Here is a 21,114-nt window from a genome sequence, read left to right on the forward strand (position 1 = left end):
TCCAATCACAAAATTGACATCTACTTCCTAGAGGCACACAATGACATGTAGGAAACCTACTATGCAAGCGGGAAAGTGTCATCACATATATCAAGTACAAGTTATCCTGGCAGTTAGCTAAACTCCACGGGTCCATACTGATCCTCATGTGGCCACTAGTATCCTCTCATACTGACAAGGCATACTATGGAATGCAAGGTCGCAACCATGCGTTCTCTCTACTCCCATCCTAGTTTGTACAAGCACTCGAGGCATGGGCGAGAACCAAAACAATTATCTTTTTAGGTTCATTTAATCCCCCATTTAGTGTGTAAATGTTATCACTTATTAAGCAAACTTACAATGAGTTACCCTGGCAGCCACTTAGGGCCCTGGCCCCCATTGCAAGCCACTTCCCGACAGTACAAGTAGATAACCTACCCTAAGCTCATGGAATCATAAAATCACCCCAGTCCTATACGAGCGACTGGAAAGAAAATCCAAAAGATAATCCATAAATAGAATCATCAAATATCTATGATAAAAGCATCAAATATCCACAATAAGAATCATCAAATCTCCATGAGCATCTGAAAAGCATCCATACAAAATCATGACCACAACAATTCTCTATTGGCAACTGAAGGCATCACTGATAATCATAATAATCATTGGTTCTTAATAACCAAAATATATCTCAAAATCATACTAATCGAAGACTCCAAAATGGTTGAGTCAAACATGTCACAACATGACATCATCAAGAAATAAATCAACATTTCAGTCCCATCATGGCGACTAGAAAGTAACCCAAGGATAACTGATCGATGACTCAAAAATGATTAGCTCAAGTGTCTCATAAATAAGAATCTCAACTATAACAATCAGTAATTACCAAAATTTCATAGAGCATTCCATCACATAACCATGGTTGGGTTTATAAAGATCGAGACCAAATAAGATCAACATGCCATCACATCTCATAACCCCCGAGCCTCTAGTAACAACCTAGGACTGGTCAACAATCTAGTCAACCCAAAACCCAAAACAAGAAGCATATAGAATACACAATGCAAACACATGTTTTAGTTTACTAAAATCACATGAATGTATTAAGTGTAGAGGTTTCCAGTTTTCATTTCAATTATACTTCAAGTGTCTAAGTTTAATCATTTGACCTACAAGTCAACCCATTTGTTCCCCGATAGTATTATTGAAATGGACACCCCTGGATGTCCCAAAAAAACTAAACCAATTTGCTGAAAGGAATTTTGTCAAACAATTTGCATTCAACCTCTTATTTCTCCATTTAATGTTTTAAACCCCTTATAACTCTGAAAATCAAAAGTTTATTTGTTTGTTGTTTTCTATGCATGGAATTGGTATCATACAACATAAACAAGAAAGAAACTACAATAATATGCAAAGTGGAAATGAATTGTTGCTAATAAAATGTTATTTTCAGAATTCATAAAACTAAATACATGGCAGATTTATCAACTCACTAATTACTTCAGCAGTATTGACATAATACTCCAGCCCATGCTTTCGAACTTGCTACTACAGTGCTTTGTCCTTAAATCAGTCCACTACCTACATAATATTATTCCCTCAAAGCAGCATAAGCATCGTAAAAGTAGTGAAGAAGATATGAGCAAAATACCAAATCTGCCTATAGATGAAAATGCAACTAAATTGCTTGATAATGAAGCCAATAACAAAGAATTCCAAAGGCCAAACCCCAAGGGAATTACATCTAGAATGTTACAAGAGAGGATAGACGTCCTCAAATGCCAAGAATGAAGCTGCAACTCACACACCAATTTCTTCTCATATTCAACCTGCCTAATGAAGCCACAAATGCTTCCTTTTATTCTATTTCCAAGGGTCTGCTCAACTCATATGGGCAATGTGGGATAAAATATGTGTAGTCTATAAAACATATATTAAAATACCCCTTATGTCTCCCTTGGGTACACATCCCCATAAAATAAATATTAAAGTAACACTTTAATATTTTACAATTAAATTAGATGTTACTTTAATAAAACTTCAGGCATTAAAATGTATTAGCAATTGGACTCCAAATAATGTGAGTGATAGCTCATCAAAAAGCTCTTATCAAGGAGTATCAAATCCAATCACCAAAATTGACCTACACTGTGTCCTGCTGACTTACTAAAAATAGTAAGTATGCCTGAAACTGAGTAAATCAACTTCGTTTTGGCTCAAACTGGAAATGACTAGGCCAAAACACTCCAAGATCCCATTAAACCCTTCGTTAGCCCTTGGGACCATGTAGAATAAGGCTAACACACACACACTTGGTCAACTGCTAAAATGGGAACATTACAGTCCGCCCCCCTTGAAATTGCTTGTCCCCAAGCAATCTCAGTCCAGCCTACTGAATAACCTGCTCACTCTCCCATGTAGAATCTTCTTCCGGCAGGTCTCTCCATCTGACCAAATACTCCTTCACTATCTTGTTTCTAAGCTTCCTCTCTCTGGTGTCCAAAATAGCCTCGGGTACTAAAACATGCTTCCCCTCCTCATCTAAAGGGGGTAAATCTGCAGAAGGCACTACATTCTGACCAATGACTTTCTTAAACCTAGACACATGAAACACATTGTGCACTCAATTGCCCTCTAGAAGCTCAAGCTCATAGGCAACTTTGCCCACTTTGCGAATCACCCTATAGGGACCATAAAATCTAGGTCTCAACTTTTCAGCTCCGCTCTTCTTGAGCGATGACTGTCTATATGGTTGTAGCCTCAAGTAAACCATATCCCCTACCTCAAAGCTACACTCTATTCGGTGTTGATCAGCATACAATTTTTGTTGATTCTAGGCCTATTGTATATTCTCTTTGAGCACTTTCAGGATGTCCTGACTATCCTGCAATAAGTTTTTGGCTTTGGGCACTCTACTATCCCCCAAAACTTAATCCATGAAGCTAGGTGCTTCATAACCATAGCGTGCCATGAAAAGAGTCATCTTGATGGACATATGATAAGTGTTGTTATAACAATACTCTCCCATATGCAACCATTTGATCCAAGCCTTTTGTTGTGCAGTTACATAGTTCCTCAAATATCCTTCCACCCATTTATTCACAATATTTGTTTGCCCATCTGTTTGTGGATGATAACTAGTGTTAGGTGTAAGATCTGTACCACACAACCTAAACAACTCTTGTCAAAAAACACTCATAAACTTACTATCCCGATCGCTGATAATGAATCTGGGCAGCCCATGTAACCTGAATATCTCTCTAAAGAAAAGATCTGCCACTTGTGTTGCTATGTAAGTGGACGGAATAGCAAATAAGTGAGAAAACTTCATCAAGCGGTCCACCACCACATAGATGCAATCTCTTCCCTGCACTCATGGTAAACCAGTGATGAAATTCATAGAAATACTTTCCCATTTCCTATCAGGAATGGGCAAGGGTTGTAATAAACCTACAGGAAATGTGTGCTCTCCCTTATTCTATTGACAAACCACACACTCCATGACATACCTTTGAACATCATCCTTGATCCCTTTCCATGAAATCGCTCTCGGATCTGCCTGTAGGTCTTGAAGACCCCCGGATGTCCAACTGTCGGTGCATCATGAAATGCCTTCAGTATCGCTTCTCTCAAATGTGATGACAGAATCAAATAAACCCTATCCTAAACTCTGATCAATCCATCTATCACCTCATAGTGATCATCCTGTATGGTACCTGAAATCAATCTAGAAGTCCAAGCATCTCCGACATACTCTGCTATAATCTGATCTCTCCAATCTCCTGAAATCTCTGCTAGAGCACATAAGTGAGGTCTCCAAGATAAGGCATCAGCCACCACATTTTTCTTACCTTTGACAAACTCTATGTCAAAGTCATAAGCCTGCAATTTAGTCACCCATTTTTGTTGCTGGTCATTAAGATCACGCTGGCTCATGAAGTATTTAATACTGTTGTGATCAGTCTTGATCACAAAACGTCTACCTACCAAATATGATCAAAATTTGGCCAATGCATGCATTATGGCCAACATCTCCCTATCATAAAGAGAATAACTCTTCTCAACTCCCCGGAGCTTCCTACTCTCGAATGCAATGGGATGCTTCTCCTGCATCAATACTGCTCCAATCCCATCACCTGATGCATCACAATGAAGCTCAAAAGGCTTCGTGAAATTTGGTAGAGATAGAACTAGACATGAAAACATTACCTGCTTGAAATGCTCAAAACACCTCTGTGCTGCCCCTATCCACATGAAGGCTCCTTTCCTAGTAAGATTTGTCAAGGGTGTAGCAATTTGTGAGAATCCCTTAACAAACCTCCTATAAAAACCACATAAACCAAAGAATCCCTTAAGCTGTGTAAGGTTTGTGGGAGTAGGCCACTCTACAATAGCTCTAATCTTTTCAGGATCAACCCGAACGCCATCTGCACTAATGATATGCCCAAGGTAAAGGAGCTCAGTCATGCCAAACTCACATTTAGATTCCTTGGCATACAATGACTCCGTCTCCAGAATAGATAACACCTCCTCCAGATGATGTAAGTGCTCCTCCCTAGTCTTACTGAAGACCAAGATGTCATCAAAGAAGATCAAGACAAATCTCCTCAGCTGCTTCCTGAATACCTGGTTCATACAACTTTGAAATGTAGCGGGTGCATTGGTTAGACCAAATGGCATAATCATGAACTCAAAGTGGCCATAGTGACATCGAAACACTATTTTCTCAATGTCCTTTTCTCTCATCCTGATCTGATGGTATCCAAATCACAAATCAATTTTGGTGAAGAAGCATGCCCCATGCAACTCATCAATCCTAGGAATGGGATACCTGTTTTTAATTTTTTTCTTATTCAGTGCCCTGTAATCGATGCACATGCACATCATCCCATCCTTCTTTACCAATACTACTACTGAAGCAAAGGGGCTCTTACTGGGCCTGATATGCCCCATCTCCAACAAATCCTTAATTGCCTTCTCTATCTCATCCTTGTGTTTCTTAGGATGATGATAGGGAGTAATCATAACTGGTTTGGATCCCTCCTCGAGCTCAATAACATGTTCCATCCCTCTGTCAGGAGGAACCCCATGAGGAATATTGCTAAATACTTTAGCGTGTCTATCAAGTATCTTCTGGATATCTGGTGGATGACTCCTTTCTTGTGGCTCTAGTGAAGTTGGCATAATGTAGCACTCTGCTGCCCACTTTATGTCATCATGACGAAAATGTCTCTGCATTCTCCTCAAGGACACTACTCTGCAACCTCCATCTGAAAGACCTCTAAGTACCACAGTTTTTCCCTCATGCTGGAATCTCATCTCCAATTTTGCTAGGTTGAGTGTGAACTCCACTAGTGAAGCCATCCATGTCATGCCGAGGATGACATCATAATCTCCCATGTCCACAACATAGAACTCATCCTTCAACTCGTAGCCATCTCCAAACCTGATGTGAAGATTAGATATCTTTCGAGTGCATAATAATTTATCACCGTTAGCCACCATGACTCTAAACCCATCATGCTCCTCTATTTGTAACCCTCTCCTGGCTACCAACTGTGCATCTATGAAGTTATGTGTAGCCCCAGTGTCAATAAGAGATATCACTTTCTGGCCCTGGATAGTACCCCTAACCTTAAATGTGATTGCCTTTTGGGCCCCTGTCAAGCGTGCCAATGATCTATCATCCTTAGGAATTCTGCTCTCCTCTATAGTGTTATCCTCATCTGAATCAGAGTGCTGATCCTCCCCCTCTGACTCTGAATCTTCTGCTGAAAAATACTCCATTTGATTTGCCTTAGCCTTGAGAGAATATTTATGAGATAAGTCCCAAGGCTCTCTACAATGGAAGCACAACTTCTTCTTTCGAAGTTCATTCAAGGTTTCATTGTCTAGTCCTTTTGATCCTTCTTTGGGTTTGCTATACTCTTTCTGAAATAGTTTTTTGTCTTTGTCCTTGCGGTAGGAAGAATCTGTTGAATGGTTTTTTCCTTTGTATACCGAAGGGGCTAAATCTCGTGCCTTTTTAGTTGCTTCAGCTAAGCTGATTGGATCATGTCCCTTCACCCAACCTCGTAATGGATCAGCAAGACCATCACAAAATAACACCACTAATCTCCTAGGAGAGATATCAATAACAAGTACAGACAAGCACTGAAACTCGACAATGTAAACATCCACAGAACTTGACTATTTTAACTGTGCTAGTTCCTTGAAATGTAACTCGGGATCCCTAGTGTCAAATCTCTCAATCAATGTTTCGATGAATTCCTCATAGGATGTAATCTGATTATGCCCCAAAGTCACCATGCCATGATGCCACCATTCATGTGCAACGCCATCCAAGTGCATAGCCGCATACTTGATAGCCTCCTCCTTAGGCATAGGATTTAGCTGCAAGTATGTATCTACCTTCTGCACCCAAGCTTATGCAGTCATCTTCCCTGAAGCATCATAATAAGGTAAGGAAGGTTTTCCAACTTTCTTTCTCAGCTCAAAGTTTTGATTCCTCCCTCCTTCTCTAGGCATGTGTCTCATCCTCAAGTCCATATAATCTCTGAGGGAAATATCTGCCTAAAACTCCGGTCCACTAGCCTCCTAGTCCCTCCTGAACTGATCCTGTAACTCAGTAATTTGCGGTTCATTTACTGGTTGAACCGGATCTCTGGGCGGGAAGGTGGGTAGAAGAGGTCTCGAGATCGCAATCTGCGTTGGGCGTGCAACGTGTCTAAAGTTATCAGCCTCATTCCCATTGTTGTCGTGTCCATTATTACCATTAATGTTATTCTCAGGACCATTGTTGTTGCCTTGGCCTCCATGGTTATTGTTTCCCCCATTGTTATTGTTTCCCTCATTGTTATTGTTTCTATTGTTGGCATCACCTGGATTAATATTGACACCCATCTGTCTAGCCATGAGCTGCAACATCATGTCCATTCGCTTATTCTGCTCCTGCTGCATACGTTGCCCCTACTCTAATGTATCCAGTAATTGTCTGAACATTACGTCCCCCTGATCTAGACTAGCATTTCTGCCTCCGCCTAATCCTGTATTCCTATCATCTCGATCACCCATATTGTTGTCCTGATCAAAGAATATCTCCTTTGTGTCTATATGGTTGGATTCAATGTCCCCCTGCACGGATGTACTAGACTATTTACTTTGCAAGTCTGAAATCCTATTTTGTCTTGCTTTGGTATCATGGAAATTATAAAGCCCCTGTCGCATGCTCAAACATAAATGCTTAGCCTGTATTTTTTTTTTTTTTTTGATTTTAGTGTTTTGACATTTCGTCAAACACTTTTCCCTCTATCCGACTGTTCCAAATTCCCTATAAGACCTCCATAGGATGGCAAGACTTATAGCTCTGATACCACTGAAATGGACACCCCTAGATGTCCCAAAAAAACTAAACCAATTTGCTGAAAGGAATTTTGTCAAACAGTTTGCATTCAACCTCTTATTTCTCCGTTTAATGTTTTAAACCCTTATAACTCTAGAAATCAAATGTTTATTTGTTTGTTGTGTTTTGTGCATGGAACTAGTATCATACAACATAAACAAGAAAGAAACTACAATAATATGCAAATTGGAAATGAACTGCTACTAATAAAATGTTATTTTCAGAATTCATAAAACCAAATACATGGCAGATTTATCAACTCACTAATTACTTCAGCAGTATTGACATAATACTCCAGCCCATGCTTTCGAACTTGCTGCTAAAGTGCTTTGTCCTTCAATCAGTCCATTACCTATGTAATATCATTCCCTCAAAGTGGCATAAGCGTCAGAAAAGTAGTGAAGAAGATATGAGAAAAATACCAAATCTACCTGTAGTTGGAAATGCAACTAAATTGCCTGATAATGAAGCCAATAACAAAGAATTTCAAAGGCCAAACCCCAAGGGAATGACATCTAGAATGTTACAAGAGAGGATAGACATCCTCATATGCCAAGAACAGAGCTGCAACTCACACACCAATTTCTTCTCATATTCAACCTGCCTAATGAAGCCACAAATGCTTCCTTTTATTCTATTTCCAAGGGTCTGCTCAACTCATATGGGCAATGTGGGATAAAAGATGTGTAGTATATAAAACATAAATTAAAATACCCCTTATGTCTCCCTTGGATACACATCCCTATAAAATAAATATTAAAGTAACACTTTAATATTTTACAATTAAATTAGACGTTACTTTAATAAAACTTCAAGCATTAAAATGTATTAGCAATCGGACTCTGAATAATGCGAGTGATAGCTCATCGGAAAGCTCTCATCGAGGAGTATCAAATCCAATCACCAAAATTGACCTGCACTGTGTCTTGCTAACTTACTAAAAATAGTAAGTATGCTTGAAACTGAGTAAATCAACTTTGTTTTGGCCCAAACTAGAAATGACTAGGCCAAAACACTCCAGGATCCCATTAAACCCTTCGTTAGCCCTCGGGACCATGTAGAACAAGGCTAACGCACATACACTTGGTCAACTACTAAAATGGGGACATTACAATTATTCTTTCCATCATTAAAATAATATTCTAAGAATAGCTGAAGGATAAATATTAAATCATTTGACACTTAATAAAATCATTCACTTTATTTTGCTAAGATCAATGTTACAAATTGAATGACTCTTCTTAATGTTACTTCAACTTTTAACATAAATCAAGGATCATTATTCGTCTAAATTGTAAGAGAGCCAATTACTAGTCTTCGAATAAGAAGATTATAACTTTATTAAAATGATCAATTTAATCAATCAATTAACATAGGTACACCATCCATGACCTATTAACATTCTAATAGTTCTTAATTAAATATTACTAAGTCTCACCATTAAAATATCTAAGGTTGTTATTCAAGTCATGAGAGTACGACTTGTCAACTTCGATATACATACTTCACAACTTTGCTAGAGGAATCGATATTAGCATATCAATTAAAATTTTATTACATAACTTAATCATTAATTAAATCTAATTAACTCTAATTAATTTAATTAATAATTACATATCCAGGGCAACGTTCCAATTAATATCAGTTGACTAATAACTAACTATAATTTTGTAAGTTAAAAGTCAACTATAACTCAAATCTCTAATATTCATATTAATAGTTCAATAACGGCTTGTTATTATTTAATAGCAGGTTATAGGAAATCTATAATGACCACATTCGTCATTCTTTCAAAGAATACTAACATTCCCTTGACAAATTTGTATTATCGATAGTCATTTCTAATAAGACTCTATCGCACAACTTAATTATCAATATCATAGTTATAATATCAGCTCAATGAAAATCAATTATACTCCAAATCCAAAAATTAATATCTTTTACAAAACTTTAATCATAAAATAATCTCCACTAGGTTAACTCTAATCAGATTAATTGATATCTATTTAAACTATTTATTATTTAATATCATGAGAATTTCTGGAGTTTGATTGTGTTGTGATTTTTAAGCATCAACGTTTCGGATCACACACAGTGATCCATCATCAGGATGAGGAGTGCAAGAGAATAGAGAAAAAATGTAAAGTGACCCAACAAACATTAATAAATAATAAACTCATCGTAATTATAAATGATCGCTCTAGAGAATCTTACAAAACTTCATTGGTTAATATTTAACTAACTCTTAATACCATCAACGTATATCAATAAGTTATTACATAACGTATTAATCAATATAATAATAATTCAAATTGTAGCTATATTATAACAATGTTATAATGTAACAATGACTCCTTGTCAATATAATAATTCTTATTTAAATCTAAATCCAAAATCATTAAAATTTGAGTCTCTTAATAATCATTATTTTAAAGGAAAATCCAGATTCCACTAAATATTAACTAAACTTAATTAAATAACATTTAATTAAGTTGATTAATAAAGTATATATAATTTCACAGTCTATACTTCTAAATTATTTAATAATAGCTCCATGAATATTCATCGATTAATGACTAACAATAATTGTAAAGAATTAATTATATTCTAATCCATTATTAGTAAGTTAATGATAACTTGTTATTAAACAAGTTATATTAAGTTTCTCATTAACAAACATTAATATCTCTTTTAATAATAATCAACAAGTTCATATTTAACAATGTTAATACATTGATTTAATATTTTTGACAATATATATATATTTACATTGACATTGACTTATTACTAAATCTATTAATAAATTAAGTCTTATATAACATTTATTATATATATATATATATATATATATATATATATATATATATATATATATATATATATATATATATATATATATATATATATATATATATATATATATATATATATATATATATATTAATAAACTTAATAATACAATAACAATTAATCATAAATCGAAATGTCCAAAATCGATTTACACAAATCTCATATATATAAAAAAACTCAAAACAAATATAACACTTACCTTGAACGAGCACGGGCTTCTTTTAAGCCACTAACACAACGTAATAAAGAAAATGTGCGGCAGTAAAGGGTCAGTCGCGAGTACCCTGCGACCGTCGTCACTATGAAGATAGAGGGGAGTACGGGGTGCGGGTCCGTCCCCCACCAAATTCGATTAAATTCAAATTTCGATTGCAAATATGTTTTTTTAATAATAATTTTAAAACTGCGAATTAACAACATATATATATATATATGTATGTATATATATATATATATATATATATATATATATATATATGTATGTATATATATATATATATATGTATGTATATATATATATATATATGTATGTATATATATATATGTATATGTATGTATATATATATATATATATATGTATATGTATGTATATATATATATATATGTATATGTATGTGTATGTATATATATGTATGTATATGTATGTATATATATATGTATGTATGTATGTATGTATGTATGTATGTATGTATGTATGTACATACATACATACATACATACATACATACATACATACATACATATATATATATATATATATATATATAGATATGTATGTATATGTATGTATATATATATATTTGTTTGCAGAGTATAATAAATTTCACAGCTATATATATATATATATATATATATATATATATATATATATATATATATATATATATATATATATATATAGACACATCTATATAAGTATATATAATTTTTAAAACAGGAAGGGCTTTTCATTCGATGGATTAAGGATGGTAATTGTTCTCTAAATTTATCCAATAATTTCTCTAATAGGTTTGACTGTAGATTTAGAAACCTTTTTTTTTTTTTTAAATCTATTTATCAATTTGATTCTAACTCGAACCCAAACCCAATTTAGATCTAATTTCCTCCTTAATTGGATCTAGGGTTTTCTAATGTTTTCTTCTCAACTAAATAAAATATCTAGATTTCAATTTCAAATTGCAGATTCAATCACAAAGAATATTCAAACACCTATAACAGTCACGAAGAAGACAGGAAGAGAAAGAGTGCAAAGGGAATTTGTGAATATCGCGAGTGCACTTGGACACTGATGCTAATTTGCCATGCCTCAGAAGTCCATAGAAAATCCCTTCCTTCTTTTCATATGCAATTCCTCCAAGATCCAAGCCAACCAAAATTCTCACGTGACTAGAAGTGCTTGAAGAAGCATAGAAGCATGTAGAAACATATGAGCATGTAGAAGCATATGAGCTTCTCAAATGCATGTGAGCTTTGAAGCTTGTCCAAACACACTAGGAGAGCCTCTATTTAAAGGCCTCTAAGATGCATCTAGAATGTGTCTAGAAATAACTAGAAGATAACCATGACAATCGAGCATGAGTCTTCTCCAACCTTCTAGATGAGTCATAAGGTTGTAGACACCATGTGCTCAAATAATATGCTAACTCCTAAGTGTAGACAACTTATGCATTCTAAGAGTGCAAACTCTTGTGTTGTCTACATGACAACTCTCGAAAATTTGCAAACTCCTATGTGAGAAAATATTAAAATAATGCACATTAATTAATATAATATTTACTTTACTCTTTTCAATTTAATTTATTTATTTATTAAATCTCATGCACTAACTTTAATATCTCCACTTATTTAATCTTAATATATTTATATTTTAATCACATGAAATCTAGAATCTTTTAATAATTTTAACAATTTGACTAGCTGTGGAAATCATCTCCTACTTATCAATTGATGAGCTTAAGGGGCTTCCTAATGAATGGTTCATAAGGCACAACACTTGGCGAAAGTTTTGCAAATGGGGTTGCAAGCTTTGGGTTTAATTGTGGAGGAAACTCCGTAGTTAAGCGCGCTCAAGCTGGAGTAGTACTGGGATGGGTGACCTCCCGGGAAGTCCCGGTGCTTCACCCCTGTGAGCATCACCTAGATCCAATGAGTGCTAAGTGTTCCATTTATTCTCATGAGAGATGGATTCATGTTGAATCACTACTCATGAAACATGGGTCATCGAGTTTGACTCAAAAATCACACAGTTAAATCCTGATATTCACATCACAATCTTTTCCACTTTTAAATTTCATTTTCAAAACTTAATTGCTAAAATATTTATTAGCTTTAATAATAATATTATTTAGTCATTTATTTAAAAATGAACTCCAAATATATTATTATTAAAATAAATATTGTCACATTCCAAATTTAAACTTATAACTTTTATCTTCAAATTTAATTAATTTCTTAATTAATTAAATAAAATAAATATTGAAATATCATATTAATTTTCTATTAAATTAAACTATTAATTAAATCTTTTAGTTAGGCGTAATTAATAAAAAATACTCCAAAGACTCATAAAATAAAATACGAAAAATCCATCACAGCCAAAATACATACAAAATCAAACCAAGGGTTAATATCACGAATTACATCATCTGACGTATTCAGAGGGTACTCAACTCATATACTTGTCCTAATTTTCAATTAGGACAAATGGCTTAAAAAGGGTTGGGATTTGGTCTTGAGAATTTATCTCCCCTCTCTTACCATTGAGATAATGCGATAGGGTATGCTCATCCTAACAATTCAGGGAAGTTGATACCCGGTACCTGCAACCTGCATAAAAACCATGCATGTACAAGCACAATATATACTAAACTAAACAGACAATGGCAGGAAGTGGTGCATCGTGTAGATCGCGACTAGCAAGTGACTACAACTCCCTTCCTTAACCACATCAGACACGCCATACATAAGAACAGACACGCACACCATACACATGCAAGTATGGGGTAAGTATCCATAAGAAAACACATATGATAATAAACCATCTATCTAATCATCATCAATAACTGAAAGAAATGTAATGATCATCATGCATACATGAAATATAAAGTCTAAGTGATCTCATCACATAATAAACTGAATCCATAGCACAATATCTGATAGTCTCAAAACAATGTTGGTAACCATCAACATGAGACTAGCCCCAAAAGAGCTCGACAATGATAGCAAAAATGCGACCTAGGGGCAGGCACTACACTCTGATCCGTTTTGGGCACATCAGAAACTTGGAACCCTTGAATCTGAACTAAGTCCCCATGTGGTCCAATTTTGCGAGTCTTCCTTGATTAGAGAGGGTTAACTATAGTGGACACTCCCTTTATTGGGTAAACCACATGGATAGAACCTCAAGCGATAGTAGCCACTTTCGTCATGGTAGCAACACCCACTATATAAATGTCTTTGTGGAAGAAATTTTCATGGGTATATTCTTTTGTCGGACTGTCAGATTTTTTAGCATCTCTGATTGATTAAATTCTTGTAATGTGTTAAAACCCTAGTTCACCAAAATTGGATTTTTCCCACTTGAGATTGCAAGAGCTGAAAAATTGACCATTCTAAGAACCATAGTGCAACCTAATTTTTCTTTTCTAGGATTATGTGCATGATTGGAAAATATTTTGAGAACATACACAGTAGTGGTTCTAAGGATTATATTCATACTAAGATATTATTCCTGTTTATGCACAAGGTTGCTTTGTCCCTTGCCAATTATCTGTAGACATTTTCTTGAACTCCTTGAGTGCTTTCTTGCTTTCCTAATTCATGATAAAAATAAATTGATGCATCTAGTTAGTCAATTAAAATGAACAAGAAAAATTGAGTTCCTGAGTTGAACCCTTTCTCAATTTGTTATCCTGTCATTTTTAGTCCTTCTTAGTTGATCTAGGTCAGATTAGGTCACTTACCCCATTGTTGGAAGCTTTTTTGCACCTTGGATTGTTATGTTTTGACCTCTTAAATTAGTAATCTTTGATTTTATGAGTGACCTTGCTTGGATTTGGTGTGTTAGAAACCGTCCTTGTTGAAAAGATAAACCTTTGGATTCTTTGATAATAGGCTTGGAGAGTCTTAGTAATCTCTTGTCCATTCACTTGGATTCAAATTCAACTTTAATTAATTATAATTTGGGTAAATCATCCTCTTGATCCATATGTGATAGGATATTCACCCAAAGTAATGGGCACCTCTGTGGCAGTGTTGGTTTATGCCTATTACAAAAATTATATCTTATCATCACTCTTTTGGACAAATGAGTGCTTTTACTATCCTAGTTTGGTACCAACATTTCTTAGGGTTGTCTTACCACCTGGTACCTTTTATTTCATGTTGGTTACAAAAAGATATCAAGTAGATCAAAGAAAGCAACCATAGGTAGTCTTTAACCAATTACCCTTTGTTCAAACTTCCCAAAGATGTAAAGGAAAAGAACAGGTATTTGATCAATCACCCAGGAACAACTCATAAGTTTGGTTTGATCCCAAGAGTAACCTTAGTGAGTTGAGTGCACCCTTAGCACCTTCTCACTTAGATATGGATATGAGTTACACGATGACTCATCAAGAGAGGGAAGAAATGGATGAACACCTTGATGACATATTTGAAAAATATTGAGATACTATTTTGTTTGGTAGTTCCTCTCATGAAAATTAACTAGTCTCACCCTTATATCAACTAAATATTTGGATACACACCAAAGGACTAAAAGAGATAATAGGCAAGCCTATCAAGAAGAACAATCACAGCATAAAAACCAAGATGATGAACCTCATGGAACTCATGTGAATGAAACATATACCAATAACTTGTTTAGCTATTCAAGACCAAGTTCACCACTCAAGACACCTTCAAGATACATGAGTGACAGACTTAAGACACTCAAGCATGAAAAAAAAGCTTTCCTAGAGGAACAAGCTATGAAGGCAGAGAAATTTAAATGTATGGAAGAATCCAATCAAGCATTAGTTGACATCCATGAGGGCATCGGTAGGGGACATTCCAATGGTCTTTCCATGGCCCGAAGGTTTCTTAGGGTAGGATACTATAGGCCTACAATGCAGATTGATGCAGTAGGTTTTGCAAAGTCATGTGAAAAGTGTCAAAATCATGGTAACCTAATAAAAGTTCTAGGTAGGGAGCATATTCCTTCTATTTCTCATTGGTTGCTTCAATGCTAGGCCTTTGATCTTGTTGGGCAAATTCATCCCAACTCATCAGGTGGACATAAGTTTATTATCACTATGGTTGATTACTTTATTGAATGGGTAGAAGTTGTACCACTTTTTGTTTCCTCAAGAAAAATAGTCTCTTGATTCATTCTGAATTATATCATCTATCAATATGGAGTACTGACAACAGAGGTCAATTAAAAAATAAGGACCTTAAACAACTCTGCAAGAGATTCAACATTAAACAACATTGGTCCTCCATTTACTTTTTGCAAGGAAATGGTCAAGTAGAAGAATCAAATAAGGCCATCCTGAAGATCCTACATAGGATAATTCATAAGAGTGGAAAAGATTGGCACTTACAGATAAATTTGGCTTTGTGGGCCTATAGAACGAGTATTCATACTCCAACTGGGGTTGCTCCTTTTGCCCTCACATATGGCACTGAAGTATTGTTACCTTTAGACGTTGAGATTCCTTCACTTAGAGTTTCTCTCAAAGGTTTAGTTATAGATGAAGACAATCATGCTATGAGACTTCAAGAGTAAGAACTTCTAGATGAGAAACATAAAGCATCATTTGACCATATGAGGGTTTATCAAAAGTGCATGTCCAAATCCTTCAACAAAAAGGTCCACCCTAGAGAATTCAAGGTGGGAGATCTTGTCCTACGTGAAAATCTTAAGAATCAACAATAGAGAAATCAAAAGGAGAAATTTGAACCTAATTGGCTTGGACCTTACATCATTATAAAAAATTTTGGGTCCACTACTTATTTTTAGTCTACAAAAGAGGGAGAGCAACTCCCTAATCCTATTAATGTCTTGCACCTAAAGAAGTTCTATCCATGATGCCTAAGGGCATCCTTTGTATATATTTATTGATCCTAAAAAAATGATATATTTCAAAAAATCCAAAAAAATGATATATTTCAAAAAACTCCAAAAAATGATATATTTAAAAAATCCAAAAAAATGATCTAAAAATCAGAAAATGTCCTAAAAAAATGATCATCTTAGTGAAAACCTAGCAATAGGCACTTTGATGTATCTCCAAAAAAAATTATATATTCCAAAAAATAAAAAATGATAAAAAAATAATTGTAATAAAATCCAAGTGGTGAAAACCTGTACGGGTGTTACTTGAGGCCTTTGCACCCCTATTTCTTAGCACGTGTCCTCGAAACTTAGCCTTCTTCCATCATGCCTTATCCTTGTTGCCTTGGTTTGGAATTGGTCTTTGTCTTTTTCTAGTGGGCATAAATGTGTTAACTTTGGTCTCTTGGATGCGTTAGTCTTGAGGACACCTCACAAATGGTGTTTTTCAACACCACCCCAATTGTATTTTTCAATACAACCCCTAACATCGAGTGTTTTTCAACACTTATTGGTTTGATCTTACCCAGTTTTGTCATGTGATCTTACCTACTTACAATAATTTGATCCTTATCATCAGAACTCAGTATCAGTTAACACACTTAGATTTTTTAAACGCAAATACTTAATGCTTGAGCTATGTCATGATCTTTTCTTTGTGTGATAACTATTATTAATTTTTGTTGAGTGTCCTTCTCTAATAAGTCTCTCTGGTATGCATAGCTAGAGGAGTTGGGAAATGGAGCATATTTTTTCTTTCCTTTCTACTTGTAGGTGTGATCTTAAAATTCTAGACTGTCTTTTGTTGTCCCCTTGAAACACTTAGGAGATTTGAGGCATCGTCCTTGACTATTTTTGTACAACCATTCTTATGGTCCTCCCAACATCTATGCCTTGATGTAAACATGGTTTTGCTACATTAAATTGAGTAAAGATAACATTGAATTCATCTTGACCTTTATGTCTTTGATGCTTTTGTTAGAATTTTTCCACATTCTAGTATGATATAAATCATAAATTCATATCTTCATAGTTGCGCTTGTGACTAGTGATGATTGTGTAATTTTTTGACATCCGTTAATAATGGCTCAATGATGAAAATAAGTTCCTTCACATTTTCTAATGAATGGTGAACACAAAATCCTCTATTACAGGTGATCTATTGTAAGTACACCTTTACATTTTCATGTAGCTTCCATTGTTAGACTTCATGTTACTTTACATTTTTAGGCTACATTATGAGTTTGAGAGGGTTTTCCTTCATCTTTCTTTTGGACTTTTAATCAATTGTGGTCATGTCTTGATCTTCATTTCCTTATCTTCTTTCATGATCTCAATCAAAATTTTCTATCTTAAACAGTTGATTGATTTTGAAGCATTCTCTTTCTTGAGGCAAATTCTCTTTCTTCTTTCCATCCACCTCTTCTAAAATTTTATCTTCCATTTGCTTTCACCTCACTTATTTTCTTCTAATTCAACTTTGGGGCATAATCTTTCATGCTTGATGATCTACCTTGGTTTTATGATCCTTTTTTTTTTTTTTTTACATCAAGAACCTTATCTTTAGTTCGATTTGATCAAATTTTTCAATTTTTTGTTTCTCCTCTATTTCATTTTGATTTCGATCATGAGGGGGTAGTACCTATCAAACTAAAATTCTTGATTTAGCTTTTTCAATCTTTGTTCCGTCTAGGACAGCCTTGTCTTTATCACGACAAAATTGTTATAAAAAAATGTATTCTTTGTCCTGATGTGTTCCTAAGTTGACCACACATCTGTGTTGTTTTATTATCTCAAATCGACTTCAACTGCATTCTTTGACTACATGGTGTTCCCAAAATGATCACACAATATTCAAAGAGAGGCAAATGTATGCACCCTAAAATGGTTGCCTAGACTATGGGCCCCAATTCTTCAATTTATCAATTTCTTGAATCAATGCATCACAATATTTTATTGAATCAATTCAATCATTTTCCTTGATCAAATTGCAATTAATTTATTTATTTCAATATTTCCTAAGGTTTGATAATTTCATCAATAATCTTTTTTTTTTAAGTCTATTTTAAATAAATAAAATAATCTTATTTAATTTTAAAAATCTCTCTTTTAATTAAATATTTTTATCTTATTTAATTAAAATCTCTCTTTTTATTAAATTATCTTATCTTATTCAATTAAAGAAAAAATCCTTTTAAATAAATCAAATTATCTTATTTAATTAAAAGAAAATCTCTCTTTTAATTAGATAGTTTTATCTTATTTAATTAAAATCTCTCTTTTAATTAAATAATCTTGTTGTGGATATGATCAATAACCAGAGTGTGGATGATGTTAAATGGCAATTAGCCTCTGTTATTCAAGAGATTCTTGATCTAAATAGCTTTTTGAATTGGATCTCTTTCTGTCATATTCCTAGGGAATGGAATGGAATGGTTGATGTCTTGGCAAAATGGGTGTCAAAGAAAGGAGATGGTTGGGATATTTTAGGAAGGGATGGACTTCCTGCTAAGTATATTGGGACTTTTGAGCAGTTAGTGGAAAAGGATAGAATTTTATTGTTCTTGTGTTTGAGTATGGTTCTTTTGGGCTTGAGGCCTTCTATAATTTTTGGCTTTGATTGAGTAAATTTTTACCCCTTTTTTTCAAAAAAATTAAAATTAAAAGAAAACATCCTTTTAAATAAATAGAATAATCTTATTTAATTAAAAGAAAATCTCTCTTTTAATTAAATAGTTTTATCTTGTTTCATTAAAGCCTCCCTTTTAATTAAATGGTATTATCTTATTTAATTAAAAGAAAATTAGATGATAAATGCTCAATAATATATCACCTGACACCAAAAAATGGTGTTTGAAATGGTCAGAGCCGTGGTAGGTGGGAATCTGGTAGGCAAAAATTTAGTGGTAGGGACTGACACTGGAGGGGTAGGGAGTCAGATGGTGGGGATCTCAAAAAGAATTATAGGGATGAACATGGATTGTGATGGATTCCTAGAAGAAGAAGACAAACTATCAAGTTCCTATTCCACAAAAAGTGGAGTCGAGGATGTTCTTTTTGTTCCTTCGCCTGACTATCATGTCCACAAAAGGGTCCCACTATAGGAAAGGAATTTATCAGAGGATGTGGATAAGAATGAAAATGTTTATAGTTCTAAGGACAAGAAGAAGGAGGATCTGGAAGTAGATCAATGCAAGTGGTCTTCTTTGTTTGGGAGAAGACCTAGAGGAAAATCTTCTTTTCCACTAGTTAGATCAAAACCCTATTAGGAAAAAGGTGAGTTTTAGATCTTTATACTGGATTTGATTGTGGATTTTTCTATTTCAACAATGGATTTTACCCTAGTTGGAAAATTTTTGGGGGCTAGACTTGATATTGATGCATTGATAAATATGGTAAAAAGGAAATGGGCACTCTGCAGTCAAGTGGGCATTGCTCTTATGAATGGATGGTTTCTTTTCCTTTGTTTTTACCTGTAAGGAAGATTTAAATATGGTGGTATGTGGTGGACCTTGGTCATTTGGTAATAGTACTGTAATGATTAAAAAGTGGGAACCCAATATGAATCTATCTGATGTCTTCTTAACTACTCTGGTTTGGGATAGACTTCCTAGTTTACCCCTTGAATTTTGGCATGAAGAAATCTTTATGGGCATAGCTAGATCTTTTGGTGAACTTGTAGCTATTGATAATGTTACAACTTCAAGATCAAAAATTCAGAGTGTTAGAATCTATGTGAAAGTTTCTCATTTGAAGAACCTTCCCCAAAAGGTGGAATTAAGTTCAAAACTTGTTAAAAGGACTTAAGAGATAGTCTTTGAAGATCTTCCAAATTTTTTTTTTGTCTATAAAAAATAGGGTCACTCGGCGAAAATTTGTCCTTTAAAAAATAAAAATCAACCAAAGTTGGTGAATGTGGTAAAAAAGAAAGAAACTAAGATCCATAACCTAAAGCTATGCCTGAGAAGGTGATTGAAGGAAAATATACCCTAGATAATCAAAATACAAGAATGCAGATGGAAGTAGAGGAGACTTCAAGGATGCAGGTAAAAAAGAAGGATGTATATCCAATGAATCAAATGATTCTCTTTCAAAAAATAGAGCTAGAATGGGAAGATATAGAAGAATTAGAAGAGATGGAGGAATGAGAAATTCTTGAGGAAAGAAGTAGTATATTGGCTTTAGAGGATATACAGGTTGTTGAATCCTAGATTCAAGTGTCTCCCCTTTGTCAAGAAATTATATCCATTGATAATGTCCTTGAATCCAAAGGTATGGTTTTGATTTTAGATAAGAAAGAATCTAAACAAAAACAGAGTCAAAGAAAGAAAAGAGAGAAGAAAGGTAACTCTTTATCTAAAGGAGTTGAGACCCGAAGTAGTAAATTAGAAATTTTCTTTCCAAAATTGAAACCAAATGTTGGAACTCTAGAGAAACCTGGAAGAAAAATGTTTAAGAAAACTAGAGAAAGTGAAATCTTACAGAATATTGCTAATGGTAAATAGGAAACTATTTTGGATTTTACCCCTAAAAAGCTATGATGAATATTATTACTTGGAATATTAGACGACTGAATAGTATTCATAAGTTAGATATTATTTGAAATTTTGTTAGAGAGTATAAATTGGATATTTTAGTGCTCTAGGAGACCAAAATGGATAAAGAGAAAGCTAAAAAGCTTAAATCTTTTAATAATTATTGTATTATGGCTACCAGCTCAGAAGGAGCCTCAAGAGGAACAATGATATTATGGAAGTAGTTATTGTTTATAGGT

The sequence above is a fragment of the Cupressus sempervirens genome, chromosome 2, assembly GCF_028749045.1.
Source record: "Cupressus sempervirens isolate cs-2001-9-10 chromosome 2, ASM2874904v1, whole genome shotgun sequence".
NCBI classification, from domain to species: domain Eukaryota; kingdom Viridiplantae; phylum Streptophyta; class Pinopsida; order Cupressales; family Cupressaceae; genus Cupressus; species Cupressus sempervirens.